This window comes from Quercus robur, chromosome 5 (assembly GCF_932294415.1).
Source record: "Quercus robur chromosome 5, dhQueRobu3.1, whole genome shotgun sequence".
Classification (NCBI taxonomy): Eukaryota; Viridiplantae; Streptophyta; class Magnoliopsida; order Fagales; family Fagaceae; genus Quercus; species Quercus robur.
In genome coordinates this window covers 32,460,887-32,474,892 of record NC_065538.1, presented here as the reverse complement: position 1 = coordinate 32,474,892, position 14,006 = coordinate 32,460,887, and the positions used below count along the sequence as shown (strand labels likewise).

Here is a 14,006-nt window from a genome sequence, read left to right as displayed (position 1 = left end):
GAAATGCCCTCGGCCGCAGCTCCCAGGTATTAGAGTGCATCGCTGCATTCGAATCCTTTAGAAGGATTTAACGCACTTATGCTGATGGGTGCGATCATACCAACACCAATGCACCGGATCCCATCAGAACTCCGCAGTTCAGCGTGTTTGGGCAAGATCAGTACAAGGATGGGTGACCTCCTGGGAAGTCCTCGTGTTGCACCTCTCACTTTCTTCGGATTTTTTTTGTCGTCGAGCTTACCGTTTGCGTCAGTCCAGCACGTTCGCTTCGTTGGCTTAGTCTGCCCTAGGAAAAAAATACGAGTCGCTGATCTCGTTTTGGGCGCGAATTTGGCTGCGGCGATCTCGAAATGCCCTCGAGCTGCAGCTCCCTGGTCTTAGAGTGCATCGCTGCATTCGGATCCTTTAAAAGGATTTCACGCACATATGCTGATGGGTGCGATCATACCAACACTAATGCGCCGGATCCCATAAGAACTCCGCAGTTAAGTGTGTTTGGGCGAGAGTAGTACTAGGACGGGTGACCTCCTGCAAAGTCCTCGTGTTGCACCCCGCTCTTTTTCTTCGGATTTTTTTTGTCGTCGAACTTGCCGTTTACGTCGGTCAAGCACGCTCGCTTCGTAGGCTTTGTCAGCCACATGCCAAAAATAGGAGTCGCTGATCTCGTTTTGGGTGCTAATTTAGTGGCGGCGATCTCGAAATGCCCTCGGGCTACAGCTCCCTGGTGTTAGAGGGCATCGCCGCATTCGGATCCTTTATAAGGATTTAACGCGCTTATTCTGATGGGTGTGATCATACCAACACTAATGCACCGGAACCCATCAGAACTCCGCAGATAAGCGTGTCTGGGTGAGAGTAGTACTAGGATGGGTGACCTCCTGCGAAGTCCTCGTGTTGCACCCCTCTCTTTTTCCTCGGATTTTTCTTGTCGTCGGGCTTACCGTTTACGTCGGTCAAGCACGCTCGCTTCGTAGGCTTTGTCAGCTACAGGCCAAAAATAGGAGCCGCTGATCTCGTTTTTGGTGCTAATTTGGTGGCGGCGATCTTGAAATACCCACGGGCTGCAGCTCCCTAGTGTTGGAGTGCATCGCTGCATTCGGATCCTTTATAAGGATATATCGCGCTTATGCTAATGGGTTCGATCATACCAACACTAATGCACCGGATCCCATCAGAACTCCGCAGTTAAGCGTGTTTTGGCGAGAGTAGTGCTAGAATGGGTGACCTCCTGGGAAGTCCCCGTGTTCACCCCTCTCTTTTTCTTCGCTTTTTTTTTGTCATCGGGGTTACCGTTTACGTCGGTCCAGCACGCTCGCTATGTAGGCTTAGTCTGCCCCAGGTCGAAAATACGAGCTGCTGATCTCGATTTTGGAGCTAATTTGGTGGCGGCGATCTCGAAATGCCCTCGGGCTACAACTCCTTGGTGTAAGAATTCATCGCTGCATTAGGATCCTTTATTAGGATTTCACGCGCTTATGCTGAAGGGTGTGATCATACCGACACTAATGCAACGAATCCCATCAGAACTCCGCAGTGAAGCGTGTTTGGGCGAGAGTAGTACTAGGATGGGTGACCTCCTGCGAAGTCCTCGTGTTGCACCCCTCTCTTTTTCTTCGGATTTTTTTTCTCGTCGGGCTTGCCGTTTGCGTCGGTCCAGCACGTTCGCTTCGTTGGCTTAGTCTGCCCCAGGCTAAAAATACGAGTCGCTGATCTCGTTTTGGGCGCGAATTTGGCGGCGGCGATCTCGAAATGCCCTCGGCCTGCAGCTTCCTAGTGTTAGAGTGCATCGCTGCATTCGGATCCTTTATAAGGATTTCACGCACTTATGCTGATGGGTGCGATCATACCAACACTAATGCGCCGGATCCCATCAGAACTTCGCAGTTAAGTGTGTTTGGTCGAGAGTAGTACTAGGATGGGTGACCTCCTGCGAAGTCCTCGTGTTGCACCCCTCTCTTTTTCTTTGAATTTTTTTTGTCGTCGGACTTACCGTTTACGTCGGTCAAGCACGCTCGCTTAGTAGGCTTTGTCAGCCCCAGGCCAAAAATACGAGCCGCTGATCTCGTTTCGGGTGCTAATTTGTTGGCGGCGATCTCGAAATTCCCTCGAGCTGCAGCTCCCTGGTGTTAGAGTGCATCGCTGCACTCGGATCCTTTATAAGGATTTATCTCGCTTATGCTAATGGGTGCGATCATACCAACACTAATGCACTGGATCCCATCAGAACTCCGCAGTTAAGCGTGTTTGGGTGAGAGTAGTGCTAGAATGGGTGACCTCCTGGGAAGTCCCCGTGTTCACCCCTCTCTTTTTCTTCGCTTTTTTTTTGTCGTCGGGGTTACCGTTTACGTCGGTCCAGCACGCTCGCTATGTAGGCTTAGTCTGCCCCAGGTCGAAAATACGAGCTGCTGATCTCGATTTTGGAGCTAATTTGGTGGCGGCGATCTCGAAATGCCCTCGGGCTACAACTCCTTGGTGTAAGAGTGCATCGCTTCATTAGGATCCTTTATTAGGATTTAACGCGCTTATGCTGAAGGGTGTGATCATACCGACACTAATGCACCGGATCCCATCAGAACTCCGCAGTGAAGCGTGTTTGGGCGAGAGTAGTACTAGGATAGGTGACCTCCTGCGAAGTCCTCGTGTTGCACCCCTCTCTTTTTCTTCGGATTTTTTTTCTCGTCGGGCTTGCCGTTTGCGTTGGTCCAGCACATTCGCTTCGTTGGCTTAGTCTGCCCCAGGCTAAAAATACGAGTCGCTGATCTCGTTTTGGGCGCGAATTTGGCGGCGGCGATCTCGAAATGCCCTCGGGCTGCAGCTCCCTAGTGTTAGAGTGCATCGCTACATTCGGATCCTTTATAAGGATTTCACGCACTTATGCTGATGGGTGCAATCATACCAACACTAATGCGCCGGATCCCATCAGAACTTCGCAGTTAAGTGTGTTTGGTCGAGAGTAGTACTAGGATGGGTGACCTCCTGCGAAGTCCTCGTGTTGTACCCCTCTCTTTTTCTTTGAATTTTTTTTGTCGTCGGACTTACCGTTTACGTCGGTCAAGCACGCTCGCTTAGTAGGCTTTGTCAACCCCAGGCCAAAAATACGAGCCGCTGATCTCGTTTCGGGTGCTAATTTGTTGGCGGCGATCTCGAAATTCCCTCGAGCTGCAGCTCCCTGGTGTTAGAGTGCATCGCTGCACTCGGATCCTTTATAAGGATTTATCGCGCTTATGCTAATGGGTGCGATCATACCAACACTAATGCACTGGATCCCATCAGAACTCCGCAGTTAAGCGTGTTTGGGCCAGAGTAGTGCTAGAATGGGTGACCTCCTGGGAAGTCCCCGTGTTCACCCCTCTCTTTTTCTTCGCATTTTTTTTGTCGTCGGGGTTACCGTTTACGTCGGTCCAGCACGCTCGCCATGTAGGCTTAGTCTGCCCCAGGTCGAAAATACGAGCTGCTGATCTCGATTTTGGAGCTAATTTGGTGACGGCGATCTCGAAATGCCCTCGGGCTACAACTCCTTGGTGTAAGAGTGCATCGCTGCATTAGGATCCTTTATTAGGATTTAACGCGCTTATGCTGAAGGGTGTGATCATACCGACACTAATGCACCGGATCCCATCAGAACTCCGCAGTGAAGCGTGTTTGGGCGAGAGTAGTACTAGGATGGGTGACCTCCTGGTATGTCCTCGTGTTGTAGCCCTCTCTTTTTCTTCGGATTTTTTTTTTCGTCGGGCTTACTATTTACTTCGGTCCAGCACGCTCGCTTCGGAGGCTTACTCAGCCCCAGGCCAAAAATAAGAGCCGCTAATCTCGTTTTGGGTGCTAATTTGGTGGCGGCGATCTCGAAATGCCCTCGGGCTGCAGCTCCCTGGTGTTATAGTGCATCGCTGCATTCGGATCCTTTATAAGGATTTAACGCGCTTATGATGATTGGTGCGATCATACCAACACTAATGCACCGGATCCCATCAGAACTCTACAGTTTAGCATGTTTGGGCAAGAGTAGTACTAGGATGGGTGACCTCCTGGGAAGTCATCGTGTTGCGCCCTCTCCTTTTCTTTGGATTTTTTTTGTCGTCGGGCATACCGTTTATGTTGGTCCAGCACGCTCGCTTCGTTGGCTGAGTCTGCCCCAAACCAAAAATACGAGCCGCTGATCTCGTTTTGGGTGCTAATTCGGCGGCTACAATCTCGAAATTCCCTCGGGCTGCAGCTCCCTGGTGTTAGAGAACATCGCTGCATTCGGATCATTTATAAGGATTTCACGCGCTTTTGTTGATGGGTGCGATCATACCAACACTAATGCACCGGATCCCATCAGAACTCCCCAGTTAAGCGTGTTTGGGCGAGAGTAGTACTAGGACGGGTGACCTCCTGCAATGTCCTCGTGTTGCACCCCTCTCTTTTTCATCGAATTTTTTTTGTCGTCAGGCTTACCGTTTACGTCGGTCAAGCACGTTCGCTTCGTAGGCTTTGTCAGCCCCGGGCCAAAAGTACGAGCCACTGATCTCGTTTTGGGTGCTAATTTGGTGGTGGCGATCTCGAAATGCCTCGAGCTGCAGCTCCCTGGTGTTAAAGTGCATCGCTGCATTCGGATGCATTATAAGGATTTCACGCACTTATGCTGATGGTTGCGATCATACCAACCCTATTGCATCGGATCCCATCAGAACTCCGCAGTTAAGCGTGTATGGGCGAGAGTAGTACTAGGATGCGTGACCTCCTGCGAAGTCCTCGTGTTGCACCCCTCTCTTTTTCTTCAGATTTTTTTGTCGTCGGGCTAACCGTTTACATCGGTCCAGCGCGCTCGCTACGTAGACTTATTCTGCCCCGGGCCAAAAATACGAGCCGCTGATCTCGTTTTGGGTGCTAATTTGGTGGCGGCAATCTCGAAATGCCCTCGGCCTGCAGCTGCCTGGTGTAAGAGTGCATCGCTGCGTTCGGATCCTTTATAAGGATTTAACGAGCTTATGCTGATTGGTGCGATCATACCAACACTAATGCACCGGATCCCATCAGAACTCCACAGTTCAGCATGTTCGGGCGAGAGTATTACTAGGATGGGTGACCTCCTGCGAAGTCCTCGTGTTGCACCCCTCTCATTTTCTTCGGATTTTTTTTGTCGTCGGGCTTACCGTTTGTGTCGGTCCAGCTCGTTCACTTCGTTGTCTTAGACTACCCAAGGACAAAAATACGAGTCGCTGATCTCGTTTTTGGTGCTAATTTGGCGGCGGCAATCTCGAAATGCCCTCGGGCTGCGGCTCCCTGGTGTTAGAGTGCATCGCTGCATTTAGATCCTTTTTAAGGATTTAACGTGCTTATGCTGATTGGTGCGATCATACCAACACTAATGCACCGGATCCCTTCAGAACTCCGCAGTTAAGCGTGTATCGGCGAGAGTAGTACGAGGAAGGGTGACCTCCTGCGAAGTCCTCGTGCTGCACCCCTTTATTTTTCTTCGGATTTTTTTGTCGTCAGGCTTACCGTTTACATCAGTCCAGCATGCTCGCTTCGAAGGCTTAGTCTGACTCAGGCCAAAAATAAGAGCGGCTGATCTCGTTTTGTGTGCTAATTTGGTGGCGGCGATCTCGAAATTCCCTCGGGCTGCAGCTCCCTGGTGTTAGAGTGCATCCCTACATTCGGATCATTTATAAGGATTTAACGCACTTATGATGATGGGTGCGATCATACCAACACTAATGCACCAGATCCCATCAGAACTCCACAGTTAAGCGTATTTTGGCGAAAGTAGTACTAGGACGGGTGACCTCCTGCAATGTCCTCGTGTTGCGCCCCTATCTTTTTATTTTTTTTGTGGTCGGGCTTACCGTTTACGTCGGTCAAGCACGCTCGCTTCGTAGGCTTTGTCAGCCCCAGGCCAAAAATATGAGCCGCTGATCTCGTTTTGGGTGGTAATTTGGTGGCGGCGATCTCGAAATGCCCTCGGGCTGCAGCTCCCTGGTGTTAGAGTGCATCGCTGCATTCGTATCCGTTTTATGGATTTAACACGCTTATGCTGATGGGAGCGATCATACCAACACAAATGCACCGGATCCCATCAGAACTCCGCAGTTAAGCGTGTTTAGGTGAGAGTAGTACTAGGATGGGTGACCTCCAGGGAAGTCCTCGTGTTGCGCCCATCTCTTTTTCTTCGGATATTTTTTGTCGTCAGGCTTACCGTTTACGTCGTTCCAGCACGCTTGCTTCGTTGGCTTCGTCTGCCCCAGACCAAAAATACGAGCCGCTGATCTCGTTTTGGGTGCTAATTTGGTGGTGGCGATCTCGAAATGCCCTCGGGCTTCATCTCCCTGGTGTTAGAGTGCATCGCTGCATTGGATCCATTATAAGGATTTAACGCGCTTATGCGGATGGGTGCGATCATACCAACACTATTGCAGCGGATCCCATCAGAACTCCATAGTTAAGCGTGTGTGGGCGAGACTAGTACTAGGATGGGTGACCTCCTGCGAAGTCCTCGTGTTGCACCCCTCTCTTTTTCTTCGGATTTTTTTGCCGTCGGGCTTACCGTTTATGTCGGTCCAACACGCTCGCTACGTAGGCTTAGTCTGCCCCAGGCCAAAAATACGAGCCGCTGATCTCGTTTTGGGTGCTAATTTGGTGGTGGCAATCTCGAAATGCCCCCGGGCTGCAGCTCCCTGGTGTTAGAGTGCATCGCTGCATTCTGATCCTTTATAAGGATTTAACGCGCTTATGCTGATGGGTGCGATCATACCAACACTATTGCATCGGATCACATCATAACTCCGCAATTAAGCGTGTATGGGCGAGAGTAGTACTAGGATGGGTGACCTCCTGGGATGTCCTCGTGTTGCACCCCTCTCTTTTTCTTCGGATTTTTTTTTGTCGCCGGGCTTACTGTTTACGGTGGACCAGCACGCTCGCTTCGTAGGCTTAGTCTGCCCCAGGCCAAAAATACGAGCCGCTGATCTCGTTTTAGGAGCTAATTTGGTGGCGGCGATCTCGAAATGCCCTCGGGCTGCAGCTCCTTTGTGTTAGAGTGCATCGCTGCATTCGAATCGCTTAGAAGGATTTAACGCGCTTATGCTGTTGGGCGCGATCATACCAACACTATTGCACCGGATCCCAACAGAACTCCGCAGTTAAACGTGTTTGGGCAAGAGCAGTACTAGGATGGGTGTCTTCCTGGGAAGTCCTCATGTTGCACCCCTCTCATTTTTTTTGGATTTTTTTTGTCATCGGGCTTACCGTTTACATCGGTCCAGCATGCTCGCCTCGTAGGCTTAGTCTGCCTCAGGCCAAAAATACGAGCCACTGATCTCGTTTTGGGTGCTAATTTGGTGGTGGCGATCTCGATATGCCCTCGGGCTGCAGCTCCCTTGTGTTAGAGTGCATCGCTGCATTCGGATGCATTATAAGGATTTAACGCGCTTATGCTGATGGGTGCGATCATACCAACACTATTGCATCGGATCCCATCAGAACTCCGCAATTAAGCGTGTATGGGCGAGAGTAGTACTAGGATGGGTGACCTCCTGGGAAGTCCTCGTGTTGCACCCCTCTCTTTTTCTTCGGATTTTTTTTGTCGTCGGGCTTACTGTTTACGTCGGTCCAGCACGCTCGCTACGTAGGCTTAGTCTGCCCCAGGCCAAAAATACGAGCCGCTGATCTCGTTTTGGTTGCTAATTGATGGCGGCAATCTCGAAATGTCCTCGGGCTGCAGCTCCCTGGTGTTAGAGTACATCGCTGCATTCGGATCCTTCAGAAGGATTTAACGCGCTTATGCTGATGGGTGTGATCATACCAACACTAATGCACCGGATCCCATCAGAACTCCGCAGTTAAGCGTGTTTGTGCGAGAGCAGTTCTAGGATTGGTGACCTCCTGGGAAGTCCTCATGTTGTACCCCTCTCATTTACTTCGGATTTTTTTTGTCGTCGGGCTTACCGTTTACGTCGGTCCAGCACGCTTGCTTCGTTGGCTTAGTCTGCCCCAGGCCAAAAATACGAGCTGCCGATCTCGTTTTGTGTGCTAGTTCGGTGGCGGCGATCTCAAAATCCCCTCGGGTTGCTGCACCCTGGTTTTAGAGTGCATCGCTGCATTTGGATCCTTTATAAGAATTTAGCGCGCTTATGCTAATCGGTGCGATCATACCAACACTAATGCACCGGATCCCATGAGAATTCCGCAGTGACAGGTGTTTGGGCAAGAGTGGTACTTAGATGGGTGACCTCTTGTGAAGTCCTAGTGTTGCACCCCTCTCTTTTTCTTCGGATTTTTTTTGTCGTCAGGCTTATTGTTTACGTCGGTCCAGCATGCTCACTTTTTAGGCTTAGTCGGCCCCAGGCCAAAAATACGAGCCGCCGATCTCGTTTTGGGTGCTAGTTCGGTGGCAGCGATCTCGAAATCCCCTCGGGTTACTGCACCCTGGTTTTAGAGTGCATCGCAGCATTTGGATCCTTTACAAGAATTTAACGCGCTTATGCTGATCGGTGCGATGATACCAACACTAATGCATCGGATCCCATCAGAATTCCGCAATAAAGGGAGTTTGGGCGAGAATGGTACTAAGATGGGTGACCTCTTGGGAAGTCCTCGTGTTGCACCCCTCTCTTTTTCTTCGGATTTTTTTTGTCGTCGGGCTTATCGTTTACGTCGGTCCAGCGCGCTCGCTTCGTAGGCTTAGTCCGCCCTAGGCCAAAAATACGAGCCGCTGATCTCGTTTTGGGTGCGAATTTGGTGGCGGCGATCTCAAAATGCCCTCAGGCTGCAGCTCCCTGGTGTTAGAGTGGATCGCTGCATTCGGATCCTTTATGAGGATTTAACACGCTTATGCTGATTGGTGCGATCATACCAACAGTAATGCACCAGATCCCATCAAAACTCCGCAGTTAAGCGTGGTTGGGCGAGAGTAGTACTAGGATGGGTGACCTCCTTGGAAGTCCTTGTGTTGCACCCCTCTCTTTTTCTTCGGATTTTTTTTGTCGTCGGGCTTACCGTGTACGTTGGTCCAGCACGCTCGCTTCGTAGGCTTAGTCTGCCCCCGGCCAAAAATATGAGCCACCGATCTCGTTTTGGGTGCTAGTTCGGTGGCAGCGATCTCGAAATCCCATCGGGTTGCTGCACCCTGGTTTTATAGTGCATCGCTGCATTCAGATCCTTTATATGAATTTAGCGCGCTTGTGCAGAAGGGTGCGATCATACCAATACTAATGCACCGGATCCCATCAGAACTCCGCAGTTAAGCGTGTCTAGGCGAGAGTCGTACTAGGATGGGTGACCTCCTGGGAAGTCCTCGTGTTGCACCCCTCTCTTTTTCTTCGGATTTTTTTTGTCGTCTGGCTTATCGGTCCAGCACGCTCGCTTTGTAGGCTTAGCCGGCCCCAGACCAAATATACGAGCCACTGATCTCGTTTTGGGTGCTAATTTGGTGGCGGTGTTCTCGAAATCCCATCGGATTGCAACTCCCTGGTGTTAGAGTGCATCGCTGTATTCTGATCCTTTATAGGAATTTTACTCGCATGTGCTGATGGGTGCGATCATACGAACACTAATGCACCGGATACCATCAGAACTCCGTAGTCAAGCGTTTTTGGGTGAGAGTATTACTAGGATGGGTGACCTCCTGGGATGTCCTCGCCTTGCACCCCTCACTTTTTCTTCCTATTTTTTTTTTGTCGTCGGGCTTATCGTTTACGTCGGTCCAGCACGCTCGCTTCGTAGGCTTAGTCTGCCCCAAGCCAAAAATACGACCCGCTGATCTCGTTTTGGATGCCAATTTGGTGGCGGTGATCTCGAATTCCCCTCAAGTTGCACCTCCCTAGTGTTCGAGTGCATCACTGTATTCGGATCCTTTATAAGAATTTAATGCATTTATGCGGATTGGTGTGATCATACCAACACTGATGCACCGGATCCCAACGGAACTTCGAATTTAAGTGTGTTTGTGCGAGAGTAGTTCTAGAATTGGAGACCTCCTTGGAAGTTCTCGTTTTGCACCTCTTTCTTTTTGTTCAGATTTCCTTTTTTTTTTTTTTTTTTTTTGAGCTTATCATTTTTGTTAGTCCAGCATACTTGCTTTGTTGGCTTAGTCTGCCTCAGGCCAAAAATATGAACCGCTGATCTCGTATGAGTGCATCACTGCATTCGGATCCTTTATAAGAATTTCAAGCGCTTATGCTGATGGGTGGTCGTGTTCTCAAAACCCCCTCGAGTTGTACCACCTTGGTGTTTGAGTGCATCACTGCATTCGGATCCTTTATAAGATTTTAATGCGCTTATGCTGATGGGTGCGATCATACCATCACTAATGCACCGGATTCAATCAGAACTTCGTAGCTAAGTTGGTATCATTTACATCGGTCTAGCACGCTCGCTTTGTAGGCTTAGTTTGTCCCAGACCAAAAAAAGGAGCCGCTAATCTCGTTTTGGGTGCTAAAGCGTTGCGGTGATCTCGAATTCCCCTTGGGTTGCACCTCCCTGGTGTTAGAGTGTATCGCTGTATTCAGATCCTTTATAAGAATTTAATACACTTATGTTGATTGGTGTGATCATACCAACACTGATGCACTAGATCCCATCAGAACTTCGAATTTAAGTGTGTTTGTGCGAGAGTGGTTCTGGAATTGGCGACCTCCTTAGAAGTCCTTGTTTTGCACCCCATTCTTTTTCTTCAGATTTTTTTTTTTTTTTTTTTGAGCTTATCATTTACGTCAGTCCAGCATGCTCGCTTTGTTGGCTTAGTCTGCCTCAGGCCAAAAATACGAACCGTTGATCTCATATGAGTGCATCACTGCATTCAGATCCTTTATAAGAATTTAAAGCGCTTATGCTGATGGGTGGTCGTGTTCTCGAAATCCCCTCAAGTTGTACCACCTTGGTGTTTGAGTGCATCACTGCATTTGGATCCTTTATAAGAATTTAATGCGCTTATGCTGATGGGTGCGATCATACCATCACTAATGCACCGGATCCAATCAGAACTTCGCAGCTAAGTTGGTATCGTTTACATCGGTCTAGCACGCTCTCTTTGTAGGCTTAGTCTGTCCCAGACCAAAAAAACGAGCTGCTAATCTCATTTTGGGTGCGAAACCGTCGCGGTGATCTCAAAATCCCCTTGGGTTGCACCTCCCTGGTGTTCGAGTGCATCCCTGCTTTCGAATCGTTTTTAAGAATTTAACACGCTTGTGCTGATACGTGTGATCATACCAACACTAATGCTCCAGATCCCATCAGAACTCCGCAGTTAAGTTGGTATCGTTTACGTCAATTCGGCACGCTCACTTTGTAGGCTTAGTCTGCTCCAAGCCAAAAATACGAGCCGCTGATCTCGTTTTGGGTGCTAAAGCATCGTAGTGATCTTGAAATCCCCTCGGGTTACACCTCCATGGTGTTAGGGTGCATCACTGCATTCGGATCCTTTATAAGAATTTAATGCGTTTATGTTGATGGGTGCGATCATACCAACACTAATGCACCAAATTCCATCAGAACTTCGCAATTAAGTATGTTTGTGCGAGAGTAGTACTTGGATTGGTGACCTCCTAGGAAGTCCTCGTGTTGCACCCCTTTTTTTTTCCTCGGATTTTTTTTTTTTTTTTTGAGCTTATCGTTTATGTTGGTCTAGCACGCTCTCTTTGTTGGCTTTGTTTGCCCCAGGCCAAAAATACGAACCGTTGATCTCATTTTGGGTGTTGAAGCGTCGTCGTGTTCTCGAAATCCCTTCAAGTTGCACCTTCCTGGTGTTTGAGTGCATCACTGCATTCGGATCCTCTATAAGAATTTAACATGCTTATACTGATGGGTGCGATCATACCAACACTAATGCACCGGATCCTATCAGAACTCCGCAGTTAAGTTGGTATCGTTTATGTCGGTCCAACACGCTCGTTTTGTAGACTTAGTTTGCCCCTGACCAAAAATACGAGCTGCTAATCTCGTTGTGGGTGCTAAAGCGCCGCGGTGATCTCAAAATCCCCTCGGGTTGCATCTCCTTGGTGTTAGGGTGCATCACTGCATTCGGATCCCTTTTAAGAATTTAACGCGCTTATGGTGATGTGTGCTATCATACCAACACTAATGCACCGGATCCCGTCAAAACTCCACAGTTAAGCGTGTTTGGGCGAGAGTGGTTCTAGGATGGGTGACCTCCTAGGAAGTCCTCATGTTACACCCCTTCCCTTGTCTTCGGATTTTTTTTTTTTTTTGGTCTTATCATTTACGTCGGTCCAGCACGCTCGATTTGTTGGCTTAGTTTGCCCCAAGCCAAAAATACGAGCCACTAATCTCGTTTTGGGTGCTAAAGTGTCGCGGTGATCTCGAAATCGCCTTAGGTTGCACCTCCCTAGTGTTAGGGTGCATCACTGCATTCAGATCCTTTATAAGAATTTAATGCGTTTATGCTGATGGGTGCGATCATTCCAACATTAATGCACTAGATCCCATCAGAACTCCGCAGTTAAGTGTGTTTTGGCGAGAGCAGTACTAAGATGGGTGACCTCCTAGGAAGTCCTCGTGTTGCACACCTTTCTTTTTCTTCGAATTTTTTTTTTTTTTTTTGGGCTTATCGTTTACGTCGGTCCAGCATGCTTGCTTTGTTGGCTTAGTTTGCCCCAAGCCTAAAATACGAACTGCTGATGTCGTTTTGGGTGCTAAAGCGTTGTTGTAATCTCAAAATCCCCTTAAGTTGCACCTCCCTAGTGGTAGAGTACATCGTTACATTCGAATCCTTTATAAGAATTTAATGCGCTTATGATGCTTGGTGCAATCATATCAACACTAATGCACCAAATCCCATCAGAGCTCCGCAGTTGAGTGTGTTTGGGCTAGAGAAGTACTAGGATAGTGACCTCTTGGGAAGTCCTCGTGTTGCACCCCTTTCTTTTTCTTCGGATTTTTTTGTTGTTGTGTTTATCGTTTACGTTTGTCCTATACGTTCGCTTTGTTGGCTTAGTCTGTCCCAGGCCAAAAATACGAGCCGCTAATCTCGTTTTCGGTACAAAAGTGTGGCAGTGATCTCGAAATCCCTTGGGTTGCACCTTCCTGGTGTTAGAGTGCATCGCTGCATTCAAATCTTTTTTAAGAATTTAACGCGCTTATGCTGATGGGTGCGATCATACCAACACTAATGCATTGAATTCAATTAGAATTCCGCAGTTAGGCTTGTTTGGGCGAGAGTAATACTAGGATGGGTGACCTCCTGAGAAGTCCTCTTATTATATCCCTTTCTTTTTCTTCTTTTTTTTTTTTTTTTTTTTTTTTTTTTTTTTTTTTTTGGGCTTATTGTTTACGTCAGTCCAGCACACTCGCTTTGCTCGCTTTGTAGACTTAGTCTGCCCCAAGCCAAAAAAATATGAGCCACTGATCTCGTTTTGGGTGCTAAAGCGTCACAGTGATCTCGTAATCCCCTCAGGTTGCACCTCTCTGGTGTTAGAGTGCATCGCTGTATTCGGATCCTTTATAAGAATTTAAAGCACTTATGCTGATGGTTGCGATCATACCAACACTAATGCACCTAATCCCATCAGAACTAACAGATAATTGCATCACCAATAATCATTCAAAACTAAAGTATATCTGAATATCACAAATAATCAATCACATTATGTCAAAGAAAGTAAACCAAAACAACTAATAAGTTTATATACCTAAGGTATGTAAGATATATTAGTAAAATGTCATTTGATTAAACTGGTCAGACAGGTTAAACAGGTTCCATAGGTTGAACATTAAGACAACCCAATTATTAAATGGATTAGTTGTGTCAACCCAAATATGACATGAACTCATTAAGTCTCAACCCATAACCTGTTAATTTCATGTCGTGTCGTGTCAAGTTCGCGGGTTTTGTCCAATTTTGCTACCCCTAGTCAGTATACTCTTTAAGTATCTTAGAATTTTTTGTGTAAGTCACATAAACAACACCATTAAGGCCCATTTGGATTGAGGGGGAGGGAGGAAGAGGGAGAGTGAAGGGGAGTAGAGTAGAATTGACTGAAAATAGACTAATTTTAAATTAACTCTAATTT

At 48.1% G+C, this 14,006-nt stretch overlaps 23 non-coding genes and 11 pseudogenes across 23 annotated transcripts; all 34 read left to right on the top strand.

The window, feature by feature from the left end:
• Positions 1-86: 86 nt before the first annotated feature.
• Positions 87-205, top strand: LOC126731883 (5S ribosomal RNA). The gene has a single exon (XR_007659117.1). It is a non-coding gene; the product is annotated as a 5S ribosomal RNA (ribosomal RNA).
• Positions 206-434: 229 nt separating this feature from the next.
• LOC126731858 (5S ribosomal RNA) lies at positions 435-553 on the top strand. Its single transcript, XR_007659094.1, has one exon. It is a non-coding gene; the product is annotated as a 5S ribosomal RNA (ribosomal RNA).
• A 231-nt stretch (positions 554-784) lies between these two features.
• LOC126731850 (5S ribosomal RNA) lies at positions 785-903 on the top strand. Its single transcript, XR_007659086.1, has one exon. It is a non-coding gene; the product is annotated as a 5S ribosomal RNA (ribosomal RNA).
• Positions 904-1,134: 231 nt separating this feature from the next.
• Positions 1,135-1,253, top strand: LOC126731923 (5S ribosomal RNA). Its single transcript, XR_007659156.1, has one exon. It is a non-coding gene; the product is annotated as a 5S ribosomal RNA (ribosomal RNA).
• Positions 1,254-1,483: 230 nt separating this feature from the next.
• On the top strand, positions 1,484-1,602 carry LOC126731863 (5S ribosomal RNA). Its single transcript, XR_007659098.1, has one exon. It is a non-coding gene; the product is annotated as a 5S ribosomal RNA (ribosomal RNA).
• A 231-nt stretch (positions 1,603-1,833) lies between these two features.
• On the top strand, positions 1,834-1,952 carry LOC126731834 (5S ribosomal RNA). The gene has a single exon (XR_007659071.1). It is a non-coding gene; the product is annotated as a 5S ribosomal RNA (ribosomal RNA).
• A 231-nt stretch (positions 1,953-2,183) lies between these two features.
• Positions 2,184-2,301, top strand: LOC126731905 (5S ribosomal RNA). The gene has a single exon (XR_007659139.1). It is a non-coding gene; the product is annotated as a 5S ribosomal RNA (ribosomal RNA).
• A 231-nt stretch (positions 2,302-2,532) lies between these two features.
• On the top strand, positions 2,533-2,651 carry LOC126731802 (5S ribosomal RNA). The gene has a single exon (XR_007659041.1). It is a non-coding gene; the product is annotated as a 5S ribosomal RNA (ribosomal RNA).
• A 231-nt stretch (positions 2,652-2,882) lies between these two features.
• Positions 2,883-3,001, top strand: LOC126731869 (5S ribosomal RNA). Its single transcript, XR_007659104.1, has one exon. It is a non-coding gene; the product is annotated as a 5S ribosomal RNA (ribosomal RNA).
• A 231-nt stretch (positions 3,002-3,232) lies between these two features.
• On the top strand, positions 3,233-3,350 carry LOC126731913 (5S ribosomal RNA). Its single transcript, XR_007659146.1, has one exon. It is a non-coding gene; the product is annotated as a 5S ribosomal RNA (ribosomal RNA).
• A 231-nt stretch (positions 3,351-3,581) lies between these two features.
• LOC126731897 (5S ribosomal RNA) lies at positions 3,582-3,700 on the top strand. The gene has a single exon (XR_007659131.1). It is a non-coding gene; the product is annotated as a 5S ribosomal RNA (ribosomal RNA).
• Positions 3,701-3,931: 231 nt separating this feature from the next.
• LOC126731942 (5S ribosomal RNA) lies at positions 3,932-4,050 on the top strand (annotated as a pseudogene).
• Positions 4,051-4,280: 230 nt separating this feature from the next.
• LOC126731893 (5S ribosomal RNA) lies at positions 4,281-4,399 on the top strand. The gene has a single exon (XR_007659127.1). It is a non-coding gene; the product is annotated as a 5S ribosomal RNA (ribosomal RNA).
• Positions 4,400-4,629: 230 nt separating this feature from the next.
• LOC126731904 (5S ribosomal RNA) lies at positions 4,630-4,748 on the top strand. The gene has a single exon (XR_007659138.1). It is a non-coding gene; the product is annotated as a 5S ribosomal RNA (ribosomal RNA).
• A 230-nt stretch (positions 4,749-4,978) lies between these two features.
• Positions 4,979-5,097, top strand: LOC126731903 (5S ribosomal RNA). Its single transcript, XR_007659137.1, has one exon. It is a non-coding gene; the product is annotated as a 5S ribosomal RNA (ribosomal RNA).
• Positions 5,098-5,328: 231 nt separating this feature from the next.
• On the top strand, positions 5,329-5,447 carry LOC126731895 (5S ribosomal RNA). Its single transcript, XR_007659129.1, has one exon. It is a non-coding gene; the product is annotated as a 5S ribosomal RNA (ribosomal RNA).
• Positions 5,448-5,677: 230 nt separating this feature from the next.
• On the top strand, positions 5,678-5,796 carry LOC126731959 (5S ribosomal RNA; annotated as a pseudogene).
• Positions 5,797-6,021: 225 nt separating this feature from the next.
• On the top strand, positions 6,022-6,140 carry LOC126731870 (5S ribosomal RNA). Its single transcript, XR_007659105.1, has one exon. It is a non-coding gene; the product is annotated as a 5S ribosomal RNA (ribosomal RNA).
• A 230-nt stretch (positions 6,141-6,370) lies between these two features.
• On the top strand, positions 6,371-6,489 carry LOC126731864 (5S ribosomal RNA). The gene has a single exon (XR_007659099.1). It is a non-coding gene; the product is annotated as a 5S ribosomal RNA (ribosomal RNA).
• A 230-nt stretch (positions 6,490-6,719) lies between these two features.
• On the top strand, positions 6,720-6,838 carry LOC126731930 (5S ribosomal RNA). The gene has a single exon (XR_007659164.1). It is a non-coding gene; the product is annotated as a 5S ribosomal RNA (ribosomal RNA).
• A 232-nt stretch (positions 6,839-7,070) lies between these two features.
• Positions 7,071-7,189, top strand: LOC126731929 (5S ribosomal RNA). Its single transcript, XR_007659163.1, has one exon. It is a non-coding gene; the product is annotated as a 5S ribosomal RNA (ribosomal RNA).
• A 231-nt stretch (positions 7,190-7,420) lies between these two features.
• LOC126731808 (5S ribosomal RNA) lies at positions 7,421-7,539 on the top strand. The gene has a single exon (XR_007659047.1). It is a non-coding gene; the product is annotated as a 5S ribosomal RNA (ribosomal RNA).
• A 230-nt stretch (positions 7,540-7,769) lies between these two features.
• LOC126731941 (5S ribosomal RNA) lies at positions 7,770-7,888 on the top strand (annotated as a pseudogene).
• Positions 7,889-8,119: 231 nt separating this feature from the next.
• Positions 8,120-8,238, top strand: LOC126731948 (5S ribosomal RNA; annotated as a pseudogene).
• A 231-nt stretch (positions 8,239-8,469) lies between these two features.
• LOC126731945 (5S ribosomal RNA) lies at positions 8,470-8,588 on the top strand (annotated as a pseudogene).
• Positions 8,589-8,819: 231 nt separating this feature from the next.
• LOC126731909 (5S ribosomal RNA) lies at positions 8,820-8,938 on the top strand. The gene has a single exon (XR_007659143.1). It is a non-coding gene; the product is annotated as a 5S ribosomal RNA (ribosomal RNA).
• A 231-nt stretch (positions 8,939-9,169) lies between these two features.
• Positions 9,170-9,288, top strand: LOC126731803 (5S ribosomal RNA). Its single transcript, XR_007659042.1, has one exon. It is a non-coding gene; the product is annotated as a 5S ribosomal RNA (ribosomal RNA).
• Positions 9,289-9,510: 222 nt separating this feature from the next.
• Positions 9,511-9,629, top strand: LOC126731962 (5S ribosomal RNA; annotated as a pseudogene).
• A 233-nt stretch (positions 9,630-9,862) lies between these two features.
• Positions 9,863-9,981, top strand: LOC126731966 (5S ribosomal RNA; annotated as a pseudogene).
• Positions 9,982-10,521: 540 nt separating this feature from the next.
• On the top strand, positions 10,522-10,640 carry LOC126731971 (5S ribosomal RNA; annotated as a pseudogene).
• Positions 10,641-11,428: 788 nt separating this feature from the next.
• Positions 11,429-11,547, top strand: LOC126731950 (5S ribosomal RNA; annotated as a pseudogene).
• A 488-nt stretch (positions 11,548-12,035) lies between these two features.
• LOC126731953 (5S ribosomal RNA) lies at positions 12,036-12,154 on the top strand (annotated as a pseudogene).
• Positions 12,155-12,385: 231 nt separating this feature from the next.
• LOC126731918 (5S ribosomal RNA) lies at positions 12,386-12,504 on the top strand. The gene has a single exon (XR_007659151.1). It is a non-coding gene; the product is annotated as a 5S ribosomal RNA (ribosomal RNA).
• A 233-nt stretch (positions 12,505-12,737) lies between these two features.
• Positions 12,738-12,855, top strand: LOC126731965 (5S ribosomal RNA; annotated as a pseudogene).
• Positions 12,856-14,006: the final 1,151 nt, after the last annotated feature.